Genomic DNA, 27,851 nt, shown 5'->3' on the forward strand with positions numbered 1-27,851 from the left:
AATTATTTAATGATCCTGGAAAAAGAGTGTAGGTAACAAATTAATACTGTGCTGTCTTAGAAAATGCTTAACTTTTTTAAAGGATAAAATTACATCATTTTTAGCTTTTCAATAGAATAATTTTTATTCAATGAGTATATTGATTGTAAGTGAATCTTATACATTTAAAGCAACTTCAGTGGTTATTCATTTAACAGTACTTTTCCAATTTTCTCGAGATAATACATGTACTAAAATAACAGAACTGTATTTTCTGAATGTTCTCTAATTTAGATATTTAAGTTTTACTGAGATATAATTTCACGCACCATGGAGTTCACCCATTTAAAGTGCACAACTTAAATGGCTTTTAGTAGAGTCATAGACTTGTGTAACCATCCTTGCAATCAAACAATTTTAGTACTTTTTTGTCACCCCCAAATAAAACCATATGCAGTACCCAGTAGTGGTTGCTCGTTATCCTTCCCTGCTTTCAGCTACAGACCTAGGAAATCTTTAATTTACTTTTTATATTTGGTAAACATTAATGTTGTAAATAAATAAAACTTACTTTAAATTTTGCCTCATACAAAGAATCGTTAATGAGATATACTCAGAATGAAAGCAAAAAAATGACCTTGAATATTTACACATTTTGATACAAAAAAAATTTCCTTTTAATATTATGGGTTCCGAGTTTATCAGATGCCTCAACTTCTGTTGTGAGATTGTGCTTAATTTAAAATATTATGACATACAGAAGAGTCAACTAAAGGCAATGACTTAAAACTTATTAACCATAAAATGCTACTTTGGAGAATATTACATAGAACTTTATTAAAATATTAAAATAGACCAGATTTGAAGAAACACATTTCCCCATAAATATCATTCAGGACATAGGTAAGGGCAAAGACTTCATGATTTAAACACCAAAAGCAATGGCAACAAAAGCCAAAATTGGCAAATGGGATCTAATTAAACTAAAGAACTTCTGTATAGCAAAAGAAACTATCATCAGAGTGAACAGGAAACCTACAGAATGGGAAAAATTTTTGCAATCTATCCATCTGACAAAGGACTAATACCCAGAATCTACAAAGAACTTAAACAAATTTACAAGAAGAAAACAAACAACACCATCAAAAAGTGGGTGAAGATGTAGACACTTCCCAAAAAAAGACTTTTATGCAGCCAACAAACATATGAAAAAAAGCTCATCATCACTGGTCATTAGAGAAATGCAAATCAAAACCACAATGAGATACCATCTCATACCAGTTAGAATGGCGATTGTTAAAAAGTCAGGAAACAACAGATGCTGGAGAGGATGTGGAGAAATAGGAATGCTTTTACACTGTTGATGGAAATGTAAATTAGTTCAACCGTTGTGGAAGATGGTGTGGCAATTCCTTGAGGATCTAGAACTAGAAATACCATTTGACCCAGCAATCCCATTACTGGGTGTATACCCAAAAGATTATAAGTCATTCTACTATAAAGACATATGCACACATATGTTTATTGTGGCACTGTTCACAATAGCAAAGACTTTGAACCAACCCAAATGCCCATCAATGAGAACTGGATAAAGAAAATGTGACACATATACACCATGGAACCCTATGCAGCCATAAAAAAGGATGAGTTCATGTCCTTTGCAGGGACATGGATGAAGCTGGAAACCATCATTCTCAGCAAACTATCACAAGGACAGAAAACCAAACACCGCATGTTCTCACTCATAAGTGGGAGCTGAACAATGAGAACACGTGGACACAGGGAGGGGAACATCACACAAAGGGGCCTATTGAGGGGTGGGGGGCTAGGGGAGGGATAGCATTAGGAGAAATACTTACTGTAGATGACAGGTTGATGGGTACAGCAAACCACCATGGCACACGTACACCTATGTAACAAATCGGCACATTCTGCACATATATCCTAGAACCTAAAGTACAATTAAAAAAAATGTTCTTGGCATTATCTCATTTATACATATCCTTTTCATTCTAAAAATACTACATTACAAAATTTTAATTACTACAGATTATCTTCTTTTTATTTAAACAAATCATGATTAATGTGTAAAATGTTTCTTATAATCATTAGTTTCCTGAGAAGAGAAATCTGTCTGGTGATTCATAGAAACACAAACACTTGGCCGGGCGCGGTGGCTCAAGCCTGTAATCCCAGCACTTTGGGAGGCCGAGACGGGCGGATCACGAGGTCAGGAGATCGAGACCATCCTGGTTAACACGGTGAAACCCCGTCTCTACTAAAAAATACAAAAAATTAGCCGGGCGCGGTGGTGGGCGCCTGTAGTCCCAGCTACTCGGGAGGCTGAGGCAGGAGAATGGCGTGAACCCGGGAGGCGGAGCTTGCAGTGAGCTGAGATCCGGCCACTGCACTCCAGCCCGGGCGACAGAGCGAGACTCTGTCTCAAAAAAAAAAAAAAAAAAAAAAAAAGAAACACAAACACTTAAGTATATAGTATTAAGTATAATAAGTACTTAATACATGGGTATTGAATAAATGAATTAAATATAAAATAAGTCTTAATTTTTTTCTGAGGTAACCTCTCTAGATACGGCATAGGATCCCAGAACCTGTAAGAGTAACTGGTGAAAAGGGAAATAAAACGCTAGTCTGCTGATTTTCCTGGGAGACCTGCAGTTATTGGGATGTGTTCTGTGAGCTTCTGTCATCTAAACTCAAGACCCTGTGAATCCCAATAAGACCAAGTGTCTGTCACATTCTTACCCCATGGGTACTTCTCAGCTACATGTGTGTTCAGTCCTATTCACGTTCTCCCAGGAAAAGAAAAGGACAAGGAAATACAAAGCTCACACTTTGATCTAATCTCCATTTTATCTCTTGTACATAACGAATTATATTCATTTCTGAATTATTCATTCTTTTATGTTATTTACTCAACAATTTACAAAACAAATGCTGATTATCATTGGAAAGATTGTGTAAAGTATCTATTCTGTACATCACGCCTGATAGTGAATTCTTTTTTTTCTTAGCAAATGCCATATTTTCACTTCAGCAAACCTGTGTAACAATGACCATGCAGGCCAGTGCTGAGAAATCATAAAAAATTAAAAGCATTTGACTGGCAACCGATCAATTATTTCAACAATTTTCTTTTACTTGTAAGAATGCAAGCAATCTTAGGCACGAGTTACTATTTTTACAGTCCTAGTTGTAATAAGCTTCTTTCAATTCTAGGCTCAATTAAGAAATTAAAATTATACAGAAAGGAACAAGTAAAACAACAGAGCTTACTTCACCGCAGTCATGAACGAATAACATTTTCCCCCTCATGATATAGATATGCTGTGGGTGAGAAAACTAAATTTCCTCTGCATTAAAAAGAAGATTGAGAAAGTAAAATATGGAAGGGATTTTTTTTTGGAAGAAAGGACCTTAGAGATGTAATCTAGTGATTACTCAACTGCTTTTATTCTGCAGATGAGGAAATTTAAACTCAGAAACATTCATTTCACAAGAACATACATGAGAAATCAGGCTATAAATCTGAAAACAGCTTACAGTAACAATTAACTATCTGCAACACATCCACCAAAAAGAAAAATATGCAAAAAATAACCACTTGCTAAACATATGCCACAAACCTATGGTCAAAAGATAAAGAACTCTATTCAAGCACTGCCAATCTTTCTTGTTCCAGAATTACTACCAAACTCAAAGGGGTTCGAGTTCATCAGTGATTAGAAATAGAGATTAGAGGCTGGGCGCAGTGGCTCACACCTGTAATCCCAGCACTTTGGGAGACCGAGGCAGGTGGATCACCCGAGGTCAGGAGTTCGAGACCAGCCTGGCCAACATGGTGAAACCCCATCTCTAGTAAAAAAAAAAAAAAAAAAAAAAAATACTGAAAATTAGTTGGGTGTAGTGGCAGGCACCTGTAATCCCAGCTACTCAGGACGACGAAATAGGAGAATCGCTTGAACCTGTGAGGCGGAGGTTGCAGTGAGCCGAGATCTCGCCACTGCACTTCAGCCTGGGCAACAAGAGCAAAACTCCGTCTCAAAAAAAAAAAAAAAAAAAAAAAAAAAGGTAAAATAAAAATAAAAATTAAAAAAAAAAAAGGTTAGAATTGAGGATGAAGGCTTCTAGTTTGTCCTCAGCAGCAAGTGATAGATGTTCTGTAAAGGAAAATAAAATGACTTTTTACCCTTCATTGACCAGTTTTTAACACCATGCCAAATTGGCTTTATTTTGTTCTCTCTCTCAGTCATACACACATACATACACAGTTATTATTTTTATGGGAACCATTTGAGAGTAGATCACGTATACCATGCTCCTTTACCTATTAATAGTTTAGTATATATTTCCTAAGAACAAGGATATTCTCTTACATAACCACTGTACAGTTAGCAAATTCAGGAAAGCTAACACTTTGATCTAATCTCCATTTTATCCCTTGCACATAACTAATTATATTCGTTTCTGATTTATTCTTTCTTGATTGTTTTTGAAAACATAAGCAGATAGATATATTGTCTTACTTCCCTACATAGTATTGTTTTATACAATAAGTCCATTAAAAAAACCCTGCAAAGTCAAACGATGTAAAAATATTTTTGTACATTTTGAAATATTTTTATACTTTCCTATATGTTCTGGCCTTCCTTCTTTCCTAACTGTTTTAAACCTCTTAGCACAAACCAAACCTAATTTTCCCAGGAAATGGTGCTTTTAAGCAATGAGGAATCTATGAGAGCTTCCAAACCGGGAATTAATATGATCAAATCCAAGATTTAGAAAGCAGACTGTGGCAGTGTATGAAAGAGGCAATAAAACAGGAGACAGTAGATGCTATGAGACTCAATTATGAAGTTATGGTAATTTTTCAGGTAAGAGATGTTGAAAGTTTGAATTAGGGTCATAGTAGGAGGAGTAAAAAGCGGAGAAAGATGACCATCATCTGAATTTGGAGAATGAAGAAGAGCAAGAAAGTGAAGATGCTGGAAGGATATTGTTATCATCTGAACTAGGAAATGGAAGGTATAGATTAGGGAGAAATATTAATGGTTTGGTTGTAAATCTATTGAGTTTCAGGTATTGGTATCATATCCATGTAGAGAGGTTTAGAGCACAATGTAATAACGTAAAGCAATACAGAGAAAAAACAGGGTGCTGTACAGACTGGATGCTGAGGAAATGATTTGCTTGATAATTTATTTGCATTATTTTCATGCAGAACCATCTTCTCCTCTCTGGACCTGCACAGCTAGGACTGCAGTGAACAAAGGAAGATGCTCCTTCATGGTTAAACCAGTAGGTGAGGCTGATGTATGATGGTCTTGGTTATATATTCTACATAGTTGTACAGAACTACTTAAAAATCTAGTCTTTATAAAAGTAATGATACACCAAAGGCATTTTATAATAATGCATGTGGTGTCTGTAAGAACTCTGAATATTGGGTGTTTTTTTGAAAAATGTTCTTCTTGTAAGTTCTGAATGACATCTGAGGATATAATATGTGGGCATGAACACAGTTCAATATCCAACTCCCACCCTTGTTCCTGGAGAAACACACACACACACAATGGTTTTCTGGAAAGATGTCAAATCTCTGTTGTTGTTAACAGTTTTTCCATGGAGAATAGATTTTAATTTTTTCTACATATAGTTTCCTGTTATGCCAGGAGAGGAAATGTTTTCTCTTGTTTCTAGCAAACAGACATGCATGGACAATGGGAAACCATGTTCGGAAGGGAGGAGGGAACCTTGCTCCCTGGCAGAGAGGACAGCTCATATAAGAATCCTCAGTCCCCCGATTTTGATACCCCTTTCTTCCTCTATGGCCACTTTTAGTGACATGATTGCAGTGTTCATGTCTGATCAATACCTAAAATGGCTGGCTGTGAATACCTAAGAAGAATCACAGCACCAGATGTGGCAGAAGGAAGAAGATATTGAATTAGAAATAGTGATGATAATCTCCCGTTTCTAGTACATTGATGAAGATAAAGCACATTCTTATGAGAGCCCTGGTATCTTCCCTTTGGCCAGTAGAAGGAGTGGAGTTGGTAGAACCTGAGACCCAGGAAGGCCTGTGCCCATCTGGCCATCCTGACACCAGTTCAGATCTCTTGCCTTTAACACCTCTTTGCCATTTTTCCTCTCACCTTATAGCCTGATTTAGACTCTATTGATGACCAGCTGTGATGCACCAGCATAGTTCATTATGATTACAGTATTTGTTTTCATGCTTACACTAATGCAACCATTATTTCAGCACAATGTCTTTCCATTATCTTTCTTCTCACCTAAGAAGGGCTTATTATTTTCTGGACTCACAGGAGTAACAGAAGCTTTATGTGTAGCAAGACAAAGCATCTTAACTGTGACATGGGAACCTTGATTATATCCATTAATATGTGTCTTGTCATTGTATAATATGTGTGTCCATACATTTTCATGATTTTATTTCCATTGGACTGGACTAATTCCTGTTCTTGAACATGCTTTGGGCATTCCTACATCTCTGCCTTCTTTCATGCATTCATTCCACATCATCTTCACACTTCCCCATGGTAAATGCCCCAACTCCTTCCATCTATCTGCATGTTTTGGAGTAGTTGGGTGGTTTATTTTTTATTTTTTATATTTTTTCTTAGATTCCAGTTCTTGCTTGTCACCCAGGCTGGAGTGCAGTGGCATGATCATAGCTCACTACAGCCTCGACTTTCTGAGCTCAAGAGATCCTATCGCCTCAGCCTCCTCTGTAGCCAGGACTGTGGGCATTCACCACCATTCCGGCTGATATTTTTATTTTTTGTACAGATGGGGTCTTGCTGTGTTGCCCAGGATGGTCTTGAATTCCTGGCCTCAAGCACTCCTCCCACCTTAACCTCCCAAGTGCTTACAAATGTGAGCCACCATGACTGACCTATATGCATTTTTTTAAAAATTCAAGATTTAACTGAAATATATTTTGCTATGACTCCCCTTTTCATCAGTGTCATCTTTTGTTACTTAGAAATTGTGTATACAGTCTGCTATTTATTTGACAACTATACTGCTGTATACTCTTAGTTTTATTTTTCTATGTTTAAGCATTAACTTTTAAAGTAAATGTCATCAATAGAATAATGACCAAACTCTTGGACTTTGGAAATAGATTTAGTATTGAATCCTGGCTCTTCTGCTTCGTAACTGTACAATCTCGAATCACTTAATAATTTCAAAGCTTCAGTTTCCTCATGTGTAGCACAATCGTGGGAACCATAAGGTTGTCATGAGGATTAAATAAGATAATATATGTAAATGATTTAGGACAGTGATTAAGAATTAGACCTAATATTTGCTCAAAACTATTTTTTCTGATCTTCTAAAGAAGTTGCTATGTTCATAAATTCATCAATCAAATGGTGCTAGAGTGTTTGGCACAGAATATACTAGATATGACTATTTCAAAGTAAAAAACCCTTTTCATGAAAGACTGACAATTACATTCATAAACATCATTCTCTCTTTTAGCACTATCCTAGCTCCTTCCTAATTGTTAGGAATAAATCCTGAGACAATTGCAAACTGCCTTGCCTTTTTTCAGGATTCAACAAATCAGGTTGGGTGGCATATACACATAAATGCCATTCCCCTTTGCTGAAAAATAGCCAGTAGGAGCTGAAAATAAGTTTGACTTTTCCCCCACTATAGAGTTGAAGCCCAAATTGAAGAAAAAATAAGTAGGGCCTTCTCATTACATATGTTTTTGGAGAATCCAGGGAACTGTCTATAGCTCTCTTTAGAGTATATAGAAGCAAGGGCAACAGAACTCTGCTTGTCTCCCAATTTACTGTTTGGGACCATTCTCATTCTTTCCAGCCTTATTTTAAGAGTCAGGCCCTATTTTCTCTTTCCCTAGAGTTGCTATTAGATAAAACACCTGAAAAGACCTCTTCTTGCCTATGTTTTCCTTATTTTCACTCCTGGTCTTTAAAGCTGTGTCCCAATCCAGCTCTTCTGAATTGAGCATCCTCCCAAACTTGGAAAGATACCTCAATTTAAAGTGTTTCAATTCGCATTCACATTTATAATGTGAATCATGATGTGTACACTTCGACTATTAATTGTTGTGGGGTTTAGTAAACTGTACATCCAATAAGAAATGAAGGACATTTGGGCTCTAAGTTCCATCATTAGCTAATTTTCTGATTTTGTATGCATCGTTTAATACCTGGGAGCCCATGTCTTTATCTGCAAAATGTATGTATTACTACTTATTCTACTTCAGAAAAATTTTACAAACAAATTGTGTCAATAATGATGAAGATATTTGGAAATATTATGCTATGTAATACAATTAAAATTTCCACTGCTAATCAATCATTTTGCCCTAGTCTAGAATAGATAGATTCCTGAATAAAATGTACTGGGCCATAGAATTATTCCTATAGTTGATATTTTCAAAAATATCAACTGATTAATATCTCAAAAATATTAACCAACATATGAGTTATTTAAATTCCTCTCATTGTATCCTTTAACCATTTGAATAGGGTTATTAGTCACATAGAGCGTAGAGAAAACATGCATAACTGCATAATAAGAACAAAGGAGATTGCTATTTGTTATAAACAGGGAAAGTACCAGGAAGAGGGAACGGGAAGAGTAAAATAAAACTAACACGTGTTTGTGTCTGTTAGGTACCATTTACAATCTAGGCAATTTCTGTGTATTCCACATAATCTCAAAAGAGAACAGAATTAAACGACATTAAGAAGAACATTCAAAACACAGAATGTGGACACTGAGGTTTTGTTCGTTTACTTGATATATTTTTTTTTCTTGGGCTGTAAAAACAAATGAAATAAAGATAGATTTAAGGTTCTTGCTCATTCATGACACTTAGTCACTGTATGTTTTCCAAAAAACTAAAGAGGTTGTAAAAGAGGGAAAACAGAAAAATGTGTTGAATTTCCTTCAGCTGTTACTAGTCCTTTTAATTTAAGCATGCTCTCTTTATTTTTATTTTTTGTGTGTGACTTTTTTTACTCTAATGTTTTCTATCATGCTCTCTTTAAATATTCAGTCACTCATTTATTCATTCAAGAATGCAACAATTTAGTTTATTAATTGAATTTTATATAATTAAATCCAATTCCATAATTTATTTAGCACATATTTCTTTAACCATGAAAGTTTCGCTTTTCCTCTAATTCCCTTCAGTTATTTTTTATCATACATTTACCCCTCATGATATGATATTTTAAAAACAGAACTGAAATGTTGTAGAATATTTGCCCTAACCATATGGTGTTCTTTGTGAAATCTTCACAATAGATCAGAAAATAAATTGTGAAATGAAAAAGTAAATTTATTCACCCACCACTTATAACTGATGTATATCTGAAAGGAGAGGAAGATTAATGCATAAGAATAAAACATAAAACAAACAATGTCAGAAGATCAGATGGGTGCTTTTGCCCCCATGAATCAAGGGCATCTCAGTTACAGAAGGCACACTGCTAATAAGATTTGGAGTTTTGGAATAATTTTGCTCTTGTAGGGGCCAAGGGAAAAACTTCCCCTTCACCCTCTGAAAGGTCACTGAAAAATCAACTCACAAAAGGCAAATTAATAAGAGAAATGGCATACGAACTTATTAGCATGCACAAAGGAGGATCATCGAGTAATTAGCCACCACACAATGGGGGTCCAGATGGTTATATACCTTTCTAGTTAGGGGACATAGAGATGCGAATGTATGGATTCTTTTAGGGAGCTAGTAAATTATTTTTAGGGGAATTCGACGGGCTTGAACAACATACAGTGGCCTGGGATAAAGTCTGTTGAACTTTCAGCGCAGACAATGGTTTGTGACAAAAGTCTGTTCAGATTTGTTGACAGATTTCCATTTTTCTTCCTCCAGTAAGTTCAGTTAATAAAAATTCAGGGAAGGGACCAGAGGTAACTGTGTTTGTCTTTGGTAGGTCCAAACTTTAGGCAGATCAGGGAATTTCAGAGAACAACTTCGCCCTGTGCTTTGGGAGAGAGAGAGGATTGGGAGAGTGGTTGGAGGTGGGGGTCATCAGAGAGACCCTGAAGCTTCTTCAGTTATGATGTCAAAGCACCAGATTTTGGGGTATTGGTTTCTGAGCCCAACACTCCTCAGAAGATCTGTCAAATAGATTAATCAAGTAGCTAAACCTATCAAATAGATTAGAGTAGGCAAACTACCATACACCAGTAGGCCAATGTAGCCTGCCTCCTGTTTTTCCAGATAAAATTTCACTGGAGTCCAACCATGCCTATTGGTCCACCTGTTGTCTGTGGCTCCTTCTGCACTATAGCGGCAGAGTTGAGTGGTCGTGACAAAGACCAAGTGGCCTACAAAACCTGAAATATTTAATATCTGGCCTTTTATAGAGAAAACTTGCTGATATTTGAAATTGGCAATATGTTAACAAAGATATCAGCCTATTTCTTTGCTTAATAATTGAAATGGCAATTGCTAACACAGATAATAACTAGATTATAATGAGATTGTTATGCTATTTACAAAATTTGGAGAGAAACTCAATACCATTAACTTTGGTAATATTTTCAAAAGGAAATATGTTGAAGTAGATAAGTTGGAAACCCAATGTTATTTCCAATTTTCACATAATAAAAACAATAAAAATTAAACAAAACAGACAACCTGGAATAAATCATATTGCATTTTCTTCCACAAAGAAAGAAAATGACATGAGCTATTGTATTGTTTGTTTGATTCGCAACTGTGTAATCAATGTCTTTTTTTTTTCTTTCTTTCTTTCTTTTTTTGAGACAGAGTCTCACTCTGTCACCCAGGCTGGAGTGCGGTGGTGCGATCTCGGCTCACTGCAACTTCTGCCTCCTGGGTTCAAGCAACTCTCCTGCCTCAGCCTCCCGAGTAGCTGAGACTACAGGTGCCTGCCACCACACCCAGCTAATTTTTTATTTTTAGTAGATATGGGGTTTGGCCATGTTGGCCAGGCTGGTCTTGAACTCCTGATGGGTGATCTGCCCACCTCGGCCTCCCAAAGTGCTGGGATTACAGGCATTTAAGAGCAATGGGAAGGAGTTGTTAACATACTAAAGGTTAAAATACTTTATTTTTTAAGCTAAAATTTAGTTTATCTTTCTAATCATTTTAATAATCTGATAAGCAAATCTAGGAAAGTATAAGTCTCTTTTAGGATTGATCTCAATTTTTCTTTTCTTATTCTTGTACATTTCTTTAAGAGTAAAATAGGGAAATCACTTTTTCTAATGATGGTATGATCAAAATAAATCAATGTCTAAATCCTGAGTAAAGGCAATCTTCGATGGCTCCACTAATTATAGATTCTGCTCTAGAAATACTGACTAAAATGAAGTTTTTGTGAGTTGGTCCCAAGATAGAAATGGCCCCTATCAGTGAAGTGAGTTGAATAGAGAGACTTAAGAAAGAATTTTTCTCCAATTTAATGACTTAGAGCTTTTTGAGTACAAGTTGATGGAAATCTGAGAGTGTTACAGAGAGCAATGAATAATGACATATCAGGGACAATTTAAGTGAATGGCTTTTGAGATTAACGTGAATATCTGCATGAAAGTACTTCAGGGAGAGGCAGTAATTGGAATTGGTTCTCACATTGGTAAGCTTCCCTGCACATCTGCACTTCAATGCATTTGGTATTGACGTGGGGAATTGTTGGAGCACCTTAGCGTCTAGAGATCCTTGGCTATTTAAAATTGAAAATGCTGATGTATATCTTAAAAGGAATGATTATTATCCTACTAATTATTTTGAATTATAAGTGAAATTCTGACTCATCAAAGGCAAAGGTTTACTTCGAGGGATTGTAATATAGTAAATATTATAAAACGTAGAGTTGTAGGCATAGATAAAAATGGGCTGTATTTGAACACAAAATAAATTTGAAATAAAGCATGGGCATTTTCTATACTTTTTAAGTATTTATATTTTTTAGTCCTGCAAGTAACTTAGCCTAGAATAAACTCATTGCTGATTTCAAGTAGACAATTACTTTAGTGGTGTAAGTTTTAACAACACATTTTATTTATGTGTTTGATTGGTTAGGCAAGTGAAGCACAAAATTTAAAAGAAACAATATGCAGTACAACGTAAATCTTGCCTCCCACTGCTGTCTGACAGATATCTAGTTATCTTTCCGGGAAGTAATCACTGTTATCATTTTCTTCTCTGTCCCTCCAGAGTCAGACTGTGTTATGCAAGCATTTTCTCATATGTTCTTTTTAATAATGCAAATAATACCATGTTCTTCACACAGTTCAGGACTTTGATATTTTACTTTAATAATATACATTTAAGATTTTTGTCTATCCAGCACTTCATTATTTTTAATACCTGATAACATTTTATTGTATAAATATACCATAATTTTTTAACTTTTTGTGCATCTGTGTGTTTGTGTGAGTGGTGTGTGTGTATGAGTGTGTGTTTGAGGGCTCAAATACAGAGGCTGTGTTACACAGGTTGTGTCACACTATCCTATTGCGCTGAGTCACCTCTAGTGCTATATTTTATTTGCCTTTTCCTTCACCTTTGATCCCTAAATCCAGTTTTTCCTCACTCTTCCTCCACCGTAAGTATCACTTTAACATGTATCATTTTTTTTTCTGGGATGTGTATGTGTTTTTGTAAACTGTAAAATATTGTTTTGTGAGTGTGTCTTTAAAATTATATTAATAGCATTATGTTATTGCTCTAGTCCACACTTGATGGTCACTGCTTCTGAACTGCTCCATGATACATGTCTATTGGATTTAAATCATGTGTTTATTTCAATAGTTTATTTACTTAACCAGTTTAACACACATGCCTATTAATTTCTCTAAATTTATTTCCCAGAAATATACATGTAGGATGTTTCCAGCTTTCATGATCAAAATAATGCTGTAATAAGCATATTAATACATACTCTTGTATGGATCTATGCATGATGTTTCTACGTCCAAGTGTAGCATTGCTGGTCATTCTCATAATTATTATGTAGTGCAAATGGTTCCACATATCAACTATATCAGGCTGTGCTTTCACCTGAAGTGGTTTCTATTTTTTCATATCCTTGCCAAAACTTGGCATCATATAGCTTCCTAATTATTTTAAGTTGCTAGATATAAAATAATAAATAATTATTTTACATACGACATTTCCCTTCCTATTCACATATTTGGTCCATTGTTTTAACTCGAAATACAAATGATTTCCAAATTTGAAAAATATTCATATCCTAGATAACATTGTCTTGTTTTTTTTCTTATAATGTTCTCCCCTAATGTTTCTCTCAAGTCTTCTTTATAAAGCAAAATATCTTCAATTCTTATATACTTATATCTATTAATATTTCACTTTATGCTGAATATTTTTGTATGTTTTATATTTTTTATTAACTTTAGGGTATTACATTTCACAGTTTTATATGCTTTACATGCCAGATTTCATTTATGCAAGGCCCAAGATGAGAATTTAAATTTATCTTTCTCTATAAAGTTGCAGTTTTCTTAACACCACTATTAAACAATCACTGTTCTGCTCACTGCTTTGTGGCTCCCTCTGTAACCATACAAGCTATCTAGCTGGGTCAGTTTTTAATATTCTCTTTTTTCCATTTCATAATTTTACTGTTTGTATTTGGAGGACAGTTTTTATTTTGTATCTATGTTGTGTGCCTTACTATTGAGCTACATGATTATATTTTCTTTTTTCCTAATATCAGTAGGATGTGGATGTTATTTACATATGTCTTTTTCTTTATTATGTATCAATCTGGCTAGAAGTTATCAATTGTATTAATTTTGAAAAAACAGCTTTTAGTTTCATCAATTCTATTTTTTAAACTTTTAATATAATTGATTTATTTTCTATTCTTTATTATTTTCTTCCTTCTATTTACTTTGGGTTTAATTTGCTTTTCTTTCTCTAGTGTCTTAATAGAAGTATTTAATGTTAGTATCGCAATGAAATCTTCAGGATATCATTTCCCACTACATTTATTTGTCTGAAAAAGCATTTCACCTTCATTGCTGAAAGATATTTTCTCTAGGTATGGAGATCTGGGTTGACAGGCTTTTTTATTTCTTTCAAAAATGTAAAGCTGTGATTCCAATGTCTTCTGATTTGTATGCTTTCCGATGAGAAGGCGGCTATAATTTTTGTCTTTGTTTCTCTGTAATGTGATGTGTCTTTTTCACTGGCTGCCTTCAAAATTGTCTTTTTATCTCTTTCAGCCCTTTGAATAGGATATGTCTAGGTATATGGTATTTTTCAATCTTTCTTTGCAATCACTTAGCCTCTTGAATCTTTTTAAAATGTCTTTCATTATTTTCATATTTTTCAAGTATCTCTCTCATTTTGTGCTCTCTCTCTTCTCCTTCTGGGTCCTCAGTTACAAGTATTTAGATGATTTGAAATTGTCACGTAGCTTTTTCATGCTCCGTTCTGTTTGTATTCATTCCTTTTTCCTCTGTGTTTAAGCTTTGGTGATGTCTGTTGAGCCATCTTCAAGTTCATTATTCTTTCCTCAGCCAGGCCAAGTCCATGGTTGAACCTGCTGAAGGAATTCTTCAGAGGATCTTTTCTTATGCCCTAGGGCTGACCAGCTTTATTTTCCTCCTTGAAGCATTTACTTCTTTATGAGACAAGGGATTAGCCAGGGAAGGAGGGTTTTTGTTTTTTCTGCAATGGCAGCTACTCCCTCCTCCATGCCTTCACCAGCATGGGAGATCCTCCTGTCTCTTATCCTGCTGTTTTCTTGAACAGCCACTGGAGATCAATGGAAAAGAGCTTGCGAGTAAATTTAAATTCCTTTTGTATCTGGAGCTGTCAGCTGCTATATAATGTTGTGCTGGTCCGCATTAAATTTTTAGCTATTTATAAAAATTTTAGGTGATTTCTTCTTACCATCTTTGATGGCTCTGTTTGTTTCCCTGCATTCTGCCATAGATGAGACAGTTCATGCTTCCCCTCCCTCCTTGTGGAAGCCCTCCCCAAAGTGGATATTCAGGCTGTTTGGTTACTCTGTGGCATCAGTTTTTCAAAAAGTTCAAGGAAATTTATGATTTTGTATTTATCTGGCTTTTTCATGTTAGAATGAGAGAACCTTCTTTATAGCTCTCTAAACCCTAGGTGTAAGAAAAACCCTCTTAATAATGTTTTTAATGAAACTTAGGGTCAGTGTGTTTTGTTTCAAAAATAAATCATTTTGTGGGTTTTTTTGGTTGTAATTCTAAAAAATTTGTAAGTTGACTAAATAGAATGAATATCCTATGATGTGAAGTCTTCCTATTTACGTGTTATGATGTGAAGTTTCAATAACAAATTGTACCTTCACAATTTTTCAAATCTCTTTTTGCATCCTTCAGGGGCATTTAAGTATTTCTGTATGTACATCCAGCATACTTTCTAAGTTTATTTCTAGGTATTTGATTTCCTTTTGTTTCTGAAATATGGATTAAGTCTTCCTAACTGGTAGTTTTTTGGGGATGTGAAGATTATTGATTTCTATACATTCAATTATGTACACAGCTTTATTAAATTCTTACTACTTGTAGTTATTTTCCAGGTGATTTGTTTACTCTTTTTTCCTGAAAACCAACCATGTAATTTAAAAATAATGATAATATTATTTTCCTAATTTTCAAATTTTATATTTTTTCTAATCTAATATACTGATACATCCAGAATAATGTTAATTATAATAGTAATAAAGTACATGCTTGTCTTATTTTTTATTTCAATTAAAATGCTGCTAATATTTCTCTATTAAGCATGATTTACATAACTAACTGAGATGTCAACTTATTTCCAAATTATTGACAATATTCCTAATTATGTTAGCTTTCTGTTAAATGCTCTTTCAGTATCTGTAAGATGAAAATTAGTATATGATTTTTCTTCAATGACTTCTTCATTAATATTTGAAATTATATACATCGATATGCTAACATTTTTCCATTCTCTCATTAGACTAAATAACACTTCTCATGCTGTATTATTATTTTAATGTGCTCTTGGATTCTGTTTACTATTATTTTCATATTCATAATATGAAATAAGACTGACTTCTACTTAGCCTTTTTTCCTGCTATTGTTTTTGGGTTCTGGATCCATATTATAATCATTTTCTAAAGACTGTGTGAGTTCTTTCATGTTTTTTTCCCTGTATTTTTAAACAGCATAGATTTCATTGTAGTTATCTTTTCCTTTCAGGTTTGGTAGAAAACCCTGAGAAATAGTTTGAAACTTGGATTTTCAGGAAAAATAATTTTATAGTGACATTTTTTAGATTATCAATGTTAGTAATTTTTTTGACTGTTTCTGGATTTAATTTTCATGTTCCCAGAAAATAACCTATTTTATACAAGTTCTCATTGTCATTGAGCAGAGTTGAGCAAAATATCTACTCATAATTCTGGTAATTTCTTTTCTGTTCATAGTTATTTGCACAGAAACATATCAATATTTTGTATTTGCACCTCTACTCTTTTTACTTGGTTAACTTTTAATGATTAATCTATTTTGTTATATTTAAAAGCAAATAATTCTTAAATTTAAAATTTGTGTTAATTTAATAATTTTTAATCTATAAAAATCTGTTTTTATGTTTATTAACTCCATTTATTTTCTAAAGGATTGTTAATTTTTTATTACCTCTCAAGTTAAATTCTTTATTTATTACAGTTATGGATTTTCTAAGCAATGCTTCAGTTTTATTCGATATGTCTGTTTAAAGTTTGCTACTCCATGATGAACTTGAATTTCTTTTAGAAATTATTTCCTTATGCCAAATATACTTGCATAATTATTTCTACTGAAACAAATTAGCCTTAAAGTACTTTAGTTACTTTGGAATGACTCTATATAATTACTAAATTAAAATGTGCTCATCTAATGTGGTAGGGTACCACATATATACATGGGAAATATTTTTTTTCCCCTATCTGAAAGAAGGAAGCATTTTTATTGCATGGAACAGTAATAACATAAAAACGAATAAACCAAGGTTCTAAGTTTGATGTACTATTGTTCTCTTTTGCTTGGCTAGCTTGAATATCCGTGGACTGAGAATAACAACTTCTAGTCTAACTGACCTCTTAAAAATTGGAAAATACAAGTGGTTTGTTCCTGTTCCAGTCCACACGTGTCCATAAGCTTGAGAATTCTGTTTCCTACTGTGATATGACTAGAACTGCATGGTACTTGAAATCTATGTATGTCTATGGATTCATAATAGGTAGTTAAATTGAATTTTGTGGGAATTCTGAAAGGAATGAGAAAAAATAGCCTATATTTTTATGATATGTGGTCACCTTATTCACCTGGGTGATAACCTGAAGATTGGGAAGTTAAGTAGGATTTTAAATTTTCTGTGTACTCAGTTGACTGCCTTGTATTGTGATTTTGTTGTATAGAGGTTTGACAATAAAACAGAAAGCTAGAGGGATACGGGGCTACATGACAGATCTTGTTTGAGTAAAAGTTATTAGTTTTGACATTTCCACCACACACAGTTTCATTGAATGTATGACAGGATTGTGTTGATCTATGCATTCCCCATTACTTTTCCCTCTCTCTATTTACTTCATGCCTGGCCGCACGATGAGGAGGTAGATAATAATAATGATAAAAGCTCATGTGCTATTTGTTATATGCTGGTGTTGTTTTAAGTGTTCTACATTTATAACCCATTTAATTCTCACAACAAGCCAGTGAAGTCAGAACTATTATTGTGGTAGACAGGATGATAGCCTTTCAAAGATGTCTCATCCCTAGTCCCTGGAAAATGTGAATGTTATAATATATGGCACAGGGGAATTAAAATTTCAGATGAATTAGGATGCTAATCAGCTCTTAAATACAGAAATTATCTTGGAATATCTAGGTGGGCCCAATGTAATCACAACAGTCCTTTAAATGTGAAAGAGGGAGGCAGAAGGCCGGAGTCAGAGAGGTATTTGAAGATGCTGCTACACTGTACACTTTGCGGATGAAGGAAGGGATTAAAGCCAAAGAATGTTGGTGGCCTTTAGAAGCTGAGAAAGACAAAGAAGCAGATTCTGCTTGTCTTGATCCATTTCTGCCACCATACAAACTTTCTTAGACTGAGCAATTTATAAACAACAGAAATTTATTTCTTATAATTCTAGAGGCCTGTAAGTCCAAGGTCAAGGTACTTGCCAATTTGATGTCTGGTAAAGATTTGTTCCTTAGAGATAGCACTATCTTGGTTTTCTCACATGGCAGAAGAGAAGGGCAAAAGGCAGCTGTCTGAAGCTTCTTTTAAAAGGAAATCAATTTTACTCATAAGGGCAGAGATTGCATAACCTAATCACTTCTCAAAAGGCCCCAATTCTTAATACCATCACCTTGCAGTTTAAATTCCAACATATGATTTTCAAAGGAATGCATATTTTTGAACCATAGCACTCCTCTAGAGTCCCAGAAAGGACACAGCCCTGCTGACATCTTAATTTTAGCCCAACAAGATTCATTTTGGACTTCTGAACTCTAAAACCATATGATATTAAATTGATGTTGTTATAAGACACTAAGTTAATGGTAACTTGTGGGAGCAGCAACAGAAAACTAATGCAATTATCATCCCTGTTTGGTAGTCTTGGGATAGGAAACAGGGGTTAAGTAACTAGTTCCAGGTGACATAGTTGTTCACAGGCAGAACTGGTAATTGAAGCTGAGTAGTCTGACTCAATGGACTATATTATTGTTATTTTAAAGTTAGGTTTCTTAAGATATCAATTACCTACAGTAAAATTCACCCTTTTGAGTGTGCGATTGTATGAGTTTTGACAAACGTACATAGTCATGTAACTAACACCAAAATGAAGATATAGAACATTTCCATCATCTCGATAAGGTCTCTTGCACCTCCTTTGTAGTCGAGGAATTCTCGTGACCCCAAGTGTCTGAAAACCAGTGACCTATTTTTTGTCTCTATGATTTTGTATGTCGCAGATTGACACATAAATGGGATAATACTTGTGTGAATAGGATGCTGATTCATCTCCACAAAAAATTGTGCATAAAACTTGACAAAGTTGTCAAAGACAATCATTTAATGACACTGGAAATTGACCAAGAGCAGAGAACAATTTGAGCAGTATTAGTTCCTAAAAACCTGCTAGAGCTTTGAAAAGGAATGCAGGAATCTCTGGCCATCTCTTTGGTACTGTTCACATTCCCAGTCCCTGCTTGGATGACAGTAACCTTAGTTTTACAACTTGTGACTGGATGCAAAAACCAGCCTAAAGGGGAAAGGCTGACTCAATCAGGGTAAAAATTCCAGCTTTGCTAATTGAAAGTAGTAGTGGGCTGAATTGTGAATGAGCAGGGAACACCTTCTAGCCAGACATTTCACAGGCAGAGTCTGGAAACAAGGGAGCCATAGAAGTGCTGAGATAAGCTCTCTACAACTCTTGGTTCACTGGGAAACTCTAAATGTGCAGGACAGATCAAACGGACCCAGAAGTATAAAAAGGAAAAAAAAGGCCTATGGAGACTTGAGAACAGGCTACAACTTTGAATATGTTTTTCGAACTACATACATGGATTGAGAGGGGTGGAAGCCTACCATGCTCCAAGTGTTTGATCAAAACCTCTGCTCAAATAATTAGCTGACCTCCTAGCTAGGCAGATACAAGAGGCAACATCTAGAAAACCAGGTTGAAAAATAAACGTAAGAATAGAAACCCTGAGCAGAGACATCGGCAAACACAGATAGATTATGTAAATTTAGATCTCAAAAAATAGATTAATAATCCTCAGAAAAATAAAGGATCTAGAGTTGTTATGGTATATAATCTAAAATGTATACATTTCAAACAAAAATTATAAGACACTCAAATAGTAAAATGTGGCTTATACTTAGTTACAGAAGCAGTCAGTAGAAACTCACTCTGAGTGGGTACAAATATTGGATTTAGCAATGACTTGAGAGTAGCCATTATAAATAGGCTCAAAGAAGTAAAGGAAACACTGAAGAATTAAGGCAAACTAGGATGACAGTGAGTTACTAAATAAGGAATCTTTGTGGTGAAATGGGGACTACATGAGAAGAAACAAATAGAATATCTACGGTTGAAAATTACAGTAACTGGAATACTCTGAATACCCTCTAGAATACTAGCAATATTCTGAGCTCTTATCAACAGGTTTGTGATTGGCAGAAGAAAGAATCATTGTCAACATGATTTGGGGTCTAGTGAGTTCCCTCTTCTGGGTTGCAGTCTGCCTGTTTTTTTGTTTGTTTGTTTGTTTGTTTTGTTTTGTTTTTTGGTTTTTGTGTCCTCACAGAAGGAGAGCTAGAGTGCTCTCTGGGGTCTCTTTTATAAGAGCACTCATACTATTCATGAAGACTACAATCATTACCTAATTAATTCCCAAAGGCCCCACCTCCTAACACCATTGCACTCAGGATCAGGATTACAACATATGAATTTGGTAGGAACACAAACATTCAGTACAAACCACTGGGAAACAACACAATTAATGACTGATTTTTTATCAGAGAAAAAAGGCCAGAAGACAGTATGCAATGACATATTTAAAATGTTGAATGAAAAAAAAAGTCAATTAAGAATTATTATACATATAAAATATAAATATTTATATTTATATATAACTAAATATATAAATATTTATATATAACTAAAAGTAACCAAGTAATATGTTATACTAAAAATGTTCATTTATCACAAAGAAAGACAGTAAAAGAGGAATAAGAAATGATAAAGTCATGAGATAAAAAAATAGCAAAATATAAATCCAACCATAACAGTTATTACTTTAAAAAGATTAAGCACTCCAATAGAAAGACAGAGATTGCCAAATTGAATACAAAAAGGAAGATGTAACCCTATGCTTGCTATAAGAGAAATACTTTAGATCCAAAGACATACATGGATTGAAAGTAAAATTATGAAAAAAGATATACCATTCAAACATTAGCTATAAGTAAGGTGGAATAGCTACATTAATATTAAAGTAGACCTTAAGAGAAGAAATGTTACTAGAGACAGAAAAAGACTTTTCTAATTGATAAAGTGCCCAACATATCAGGAAGACTAAGCAATTATAAGTCTACATGTGCTTAAAATGGGATTCCTAAATGAATTAAGCAAAATCTTCCAGAATTGTAAGAAAAAGAGACAACTCTCAAACTCCAACTCTGGATTATAGTTGGAGATTTCAATATTATTTTCTCAGTAATTGACAAGGCAACTAAAATAGAAAGGAATAAGGATGTGGAAATATTTTTAAAAGCTATCATCCAACTTGACCTGATATATGAGAACCTTTCACTCAGCAATAGCAGAATCCACAGTTTTTTCCATGCACTTGAATCATTCTCCATGATAGACTTTATGCTAGGACATAAAACAAGAAACAAGTTTCAGTATAACTTAAAATGGATTGAAATTTTTCTAAGTATATTCCCCAACCACAACAGATTAAATTGGAAATAAACAACAGGAAAAAGTCTGTACTTAGACGTATAACTTTAAGCACTTACAGTTGAAAGGAAGAAAGATAAAAAATCAATAGTCTAAGCTTTTACTTTAAGAAGCTGGGAAAATAAGAGCAGAAAATCCAATGCCAAAAAAGAAGACAGAAATAATAAAATCAGGGTAGAAATAAAAAAAGAGAAAAAAATTAGAGAAAATCCATTAGACTAAAGATAATTATTTGTAAAGATAAGCACAGTTGGTAGATATTTAGGCAGACTCACAGAACAAAAGAGAGATAGAAGTTAAAGCAGAAAAAGAGTCAGCCATTAGTGTGTTGATTTTGCTCTCACATCTCCTACCTATAGATTGTAGATAGTGAAATTCCCAAGATAAATTTGGAAATCCAAGATTGGAGGCTACCATTGTCTTTATTTGGAATACAAGGTGATTATAGTTGAACAGATTTCCCCTATGTTCTAATGACATGGACACAATAGAATAGAGATGACTTCAAGGATGTCAGTGAGAGGGGTCCTGAAGGAATCTGCGTCCTACTGTAATATCGAAGACTTTTGGTATTAATTCAGATGTTCTTCATGCTACTAACAACAGTTTGGAACTTAGCTAAGAAACAACTAATGAGATGATCCCTTAGGATTTGATGAAGGACCCCAAAAGATTGTTTTTCTGGTGAAAAAGACTGTTCATATATTTGAATTGCTAGAATGCAAAGACGGAAATTATATCTTAATGGATCAGATTCTGATTATTCTCCAGGGAGCACTGAGATATAGTAAGTGGAATATTTAACATTAGGCAAACAGGTTCAATCATAGCTTCCTGGGTCCTGGTAATAGGACCCTGGCAAAGCCCTGTGACCTCTTTGAATTCCCTCATCTATAAAATAAGGTTATCTGCTATCTACTTTTACCTAATTCTACAAAACAATAATGACAGTCTGACGTTTAAATGACATAAAATATGTGAAAGGTGCTTTGTAAGTGTTCGTAAGCACTGCAGAATATTATATATCTCTATATTAATTGTTGCTATTTATTTGTAGGTAAGGGTTATTTTTTGTAATTTGTCGATTTAAATTTTATTTTTTCTCCAGTTTGCAAATTTTTGCAAGTTTTTCAAACAGTTACAGAAATGTACTATTTTACAGCTTCTTTGTAAAAAATATTGAGCTGGGGGTATTGTTCACTCTAAGTCCTGTAAGATTTTATTTTCTCATATATTTCTTCTAGACTTAATATATGAGAATAAGTCCACTATTTTCTTCAATTTGTACCTGAGTCTTTATACAATTATACTGATGGATCATGTCATCTTCCTTCCCCCCACAAATCTGCTAAATAATTCATACTAAAATGCAAATGCTTGAAAATGGCTTTGAGTGAGAGCTCTATTAAGAGTGTGAATGGGATGGGGAGAGGGATTGGTATTTCACAGAGGTCAAACATTTCACACATACTTTATCCAACCTGCAAATATACTGATTCAGTTGTTCTGGGGTGAGGCTTGGATATCTGCCTTTTAAGATACAGTATTTTAAAACACTGAAGGATACCCTCATTAGAACCTCTGATTTGAGGGATTAAGCTTTCTGGAATGTTGGGTGTCAATCACACAAGAGTTTGGAAGGGCATCCTGGCCTGCTTGCTATGTTTAAATCACATCACAGAAATAATTGCTTACTGTCCTTAAAATCTATCAGCACACAGAGCACTCTGACACCTGATGGGCTCCCAAATAACAAGAGTTGGGGGGTTGTCATCAGTGTTATCCTAAGAAATGGAAGCACAGCATACCCAATATTTTATTGTCTGTGTGTTGTCCCCCTCCTATATATTTATTTATCTTGGTAAAATTGTTAATGTCGATAGGCAGTCATATTTATAAAACATAAGGTAAGCTATATTTTTGTCATGCATTGAATTATGCTTTAACCTGTTACTTCTTCCTTAGAGATTAGATTTAACAGACATGTAATTAAACAACTCAGGTGTTGATGTTCATAATCATCTTGGGTTCATCTAAATTTTCACAAACACATTTTGTTCCTGAAAAAATTATTGGAAATTATAATACAATTTATAGAAATTATGATGAAAAGTTTATATACTAGGCAAGAATTTCTTGAAAAGTATGTTAATTTCCATAGGATTTGAAGACAACTCTTAGACAAGGGTTACCATATAAGTTGTATATAATTTTAGCATATAGGTTAGCGGCCAAATATGGCACATTTTCACAACATTTTGGTGATGCAAAATTCGTGTGATATTGAACAGCCTCAACTCTCAACAAACAGTTTTCCCAGTCATGTGGATAGCAGAGTTGACTGGACTTGCTTTACTGGAAGATAAGCAAAGGTGATTTGCTTTAAGCAAAAAACAAAAGCAAACCCTAAAAACAAACGAACAGACAAAAAATATACATGATACTGTTTAAGTCTCTGGAAGATTCTGCTTTTATGCCCAGGTTCATGAAGCACAATAGCTTAAAGCCTATAAAATCTATTAAATAAGGGTTTTTGTTTTTACAAATATATTTAATAATTCTCCATTATAAAATGTCCATTTATTAACTGGCTTCTAAGAGCCAGACACTAATCCAGACATTTTCACATCCGTTATTTCAATAAGTTATTTTCAGAAATGCAATTTAGTAGGTTAAAAAACAACAAAAAACCCTTAAAAAACAATATTAGCCACTCTACTTTGGAAGAAATGCAGCATAATGTCTGATCAGAGTCAAAGGAAATAGCTTCAACAGCTACTGTTTTAAAAATGAAGCGGGCCTCGTCACATTCCTTTCCTGAAATATCACCAAAATTGTTTTGTTGTTGATTTGTTTGAGAAGTAGTGAGGAAAGGAGGTGAAGGGAGGACAGAATTATTCTATTTTCTTATTATAGGCCTTCTATTCTGTGCTGTATGATGCCAACAGAAACAACTTAAAATATCGAAAGTCCCTCAGAAGGTTGTAAGATACAGCCTTGGTGGGTTTTGCAGTGCTGCAAGGAAATGGGGTCCCGTTCCAGGTCTGAGATGCCTGAAGTGCAAAGGCATTAGGTTACTTTCAAGTTTCCCCCTTCCTATTGCTCTTAAATGCACAAATCATGAGATGAGACTCTCAGGGATGGGGCCCTGGGTATTCTTTCAAAGTTCCTTAGGAGGTCACCATGTAGTCCTCAGTGCCTGGGTATTTGGGAAACACTTCTTCTAAAAGTTTTATGTTAAGCTTATTGAAGCATAGGGATATAATGATACAGAATATGTCAAAACTCTTAAAATTCCTGCATTCCTTCTCAGAGCCAAAACCTCAGAGCGTCATTGCAAAAGCTCTCCTTTAATCCCAGGGCTTGATTCACGGAGCACTCACAATCAGGGAGGCAGCTTTTTCCCAAGAGACTGTGTGGGAACTAGTGTTGGGAAAAGACTCAACTTGATGTCTGTTCCTACGCACTTCTCTGAGATTTAAAAAATAAAAAAGGATAGAGTTGATATTACAGGGAAAAAAGAACCTCCTTTGCCTCTTCATATATTACAGAATCAAAAGTCTGATATAAAAAAACAAACATAATAGATCATCTTGTCCAAACCCCTACTTAGAGAACTAAACTTGTGCTTCTCCTCCCCTTATCTCTGATGAGGTTACAGAGATCCGAAGAGGTTAAATCATTTGCCCAAAATTACATGTTGATTCAGTTGCATTCTAATTATTGAGAATGACTTAGAGTATAAACAGCAATCTTTTTAATATTTCACAATTATATATCAGAGTTTTCCATTTGTCTCTGTCATTCTCAGTCTTTCGCTGAAGCTGAGCAGTGTTGTCTCATTTTCCAAAGCAGCAAAGTCCTGACTTCCTTTAGTCTTCCTTCTGCAGTCATCCCCACAGTTCAATATCCATAATTGTTAGACGGTAAATTCCAAATTCTTACTGTAGTTTTTTCAGTCTGAGCTAGATTATTTTAAAATTAAAGACGAGTTTCAAACTGACACAAAAAATGTCTTTGGCGTTTCCAAATTGAATCGTTTTTATATACAAAAGCAGATTTATGTGATTTGATATAACTTTATTTATTTATTATTATTAGTATTAATTTTTTGAGACAGAGTCTCACTCTGTCACCCAGGCTGGCGTATAGTGGCGCAGTCTCGGCTCACTGCAAGCTCCACCTCCCGGGTTCTCATCGTTCTCCTGCTTCAGCCTCCCAAGTAGCTGGGATTACAGGCATCCCCCACCATGCCCAGCTAATTTTTTGTATTTTTAGTAGAAACGGATTTTCACTGTGTTAGCCAGGATAGTCTCAATCTCCTGACCTCGTGATCCGCCCACCTCGGCCTCCCAAAGTGCTGGGGATTACAGGCATGAGCCACTGTGCCCAGCTGGTATAACTTTATTTTTAAAGCATCTTATTCATAGCATCTTGTGCATCAATAGATTGACTTTATATTTGCCTTACAGTCAGTCAAATTAGATTTGAGTAAAGAAGCCTAAAACACTGAATGAAGGGAAAGAATTCTATATATTTTTTTACTTTTTTTTTTCTCTTCTGATATCTTTGGTAGGGTTAGAATTTATCTACTCTCAAATGAAAGAATTCAGTAATATCACTCATTTATTCAGTTCATCCAGCCCAGGATTTATTAAGAGATTAAATGAAAGTGACAATAAACACTGAAAAAGGTTAATATATTAATATTCCTAAATAATAAGTTACCTCTAAATATATCTGTAAAGATAAATTGGTCTTGACTTGCATCAATAAAATGTTTTAACAAACAACTGTAAGAGATAGTGTATGGAAGTTAAAGTTAAAAATTTTTTTCCAAGTTAGAACTCTAATAATAGATATATTTGTTTTTGATGAGACCTATCTTTAAAAATAGTTTTCTTTGTTCTTTTCCCTCATTTTTATTGATACATTTTATTGATACAATCAGGGAGGCAGATTTAAGTTTTTTTTAAGAAAGTCAAGTTAAAATATAAAACAAAAACCATTTGTTAGTCTACTGGTATCTTTGAAAAACTTCAGAATATTTACTAAAAGATATTATAGGCAGAAACATTTTCTTCTTTATGAATCTTATTAATTTTTAATCAAATTATTCTTCAAGGCTCACCAGATATATTTAGAAAAATGAATACTTTAGAAAAATGATGGTTTTGAAAAATATTCATTTAATCAGGGCTTGAATCAAATAAGATATCAGGAAGGACTTTTATTCATGAATGGAGGTAAAAGCAACAAAACTTATTTAGTTGATGCTATCAGGGAGAAGATCTGGTTTCAGCAAAACAGGGAAAAAAAAGTAGTGATATCATAAATGGAGACCTTCAGGCTTAAATCTTATCAATCTAACTTTCATGGCCTCTGCATTATTTCTTTTCTTTAATTAAACTTTAAGTTCTGGAATACATGTGCATAACATTCAGGTTTGTTACACACGTATACGTGTGCCACAGTGGTTTGCTGCACCCATCAACCTGTCATCTACATTAGGTATTTCTCCTAATGCTATCCCTCCCCTAGCTCCCTACCCCTCAACAGGCCCCTGTGTGTAATGTTTTCCTCCCTGTGTCCATGTGTTCTCATTGTTCAACTCCTGCTTATGAGTGGGAACATGTGGTGTTTGGTTTTCTGTTCCTGTGTTAGTGTGCTGAGAATGATGGCTTGCAGCTTCATCTATGTCCCTGCAAAGGATGTGAACTCATCCTTTTTTATGGCTGCATAGTATTCCATAGTGTATATGTGCCCCATTTTCTTTATCCAGTCTATCGTTGATAGACACTCTGAGTGTTTGGAAAGTAGTCTCTTCATATTTAAAAATTACCCTGCTTCTATGCTTATTATCTCCTTGTCAAGTCTTTTAATGTGCTCATAGCTTTCTTCCTTTTTTTATTCTTGATTAGGATAGTGAAGGTTTTAATCCATCTTATTGATTTAATAAAAGCTTTTAAAATTACTTTTATTGTTTTATTTTTTAGTTTTAATCTTATCTGTTCCCTTTTTTGTATTATAATTTCTGCTTTTGTTTCTATATTCATTTTTCTTTTTTATGATAAAAAGTTTATATACAAAGTCAGTAGATGATGTGTTCATTATTATTATTTTTCAAATATTTTGAATTTTTGGCTTATAGTTCTTTAACGTCTTTTATGATAGGATTTTAATTTTTTTAATTTAAAGAATTATATTCAAGTGGAAGCACTTTTTGTCTCTTTGTATTAATTTCTTGTTTTATTATATTTTGATCAGGAAAGCTTTCTGTATTTCTAAGATTTTTGAAATTATGAAACCTTTTTTTATGATCTAATATATGATTTTTTAAATAACCATGTCATGAGCCC

At 34.3% G+C, this 27,851-nt stretch overlaps 1 long non-coding RNA gene across 1 annotated transcript in view; it reads left to right on the forward strand.

Annotated features, from left to right (window-relative positions):
- LOC126954315 (uncharacterized) overlaps window positions 1-27,851 on the forward strand; it is a 124,403-nt gene that overhangs the window by 34,848 nt on the left and 61,704 nt on the right. The window contains exon 2 of the long non-coding RNA XR_007725582.1: window positions 5,219-5,299. This is a non-coding gene — a long non-coding RNA (uncharacterized LOC126954315). The remainder of the gene's footprint in view (window positions 1-5,218; window positions 5,300-27,851) is intronic.

This window comes from Macaca thibetana, chromosome 5 (genome assembly GCF_024542745.1).
Source record: "Macaca thibetana thibetana isolate TM-01 chromosome 5, ASM2454274v1, whole genome shotgun sequence".
NCBI classification, from domain to species: Eukaryota; Metazoa; Chordata; class Mammalia; order Primates; family Cercopithecidae; genus Macaca; species Macaca thibetana.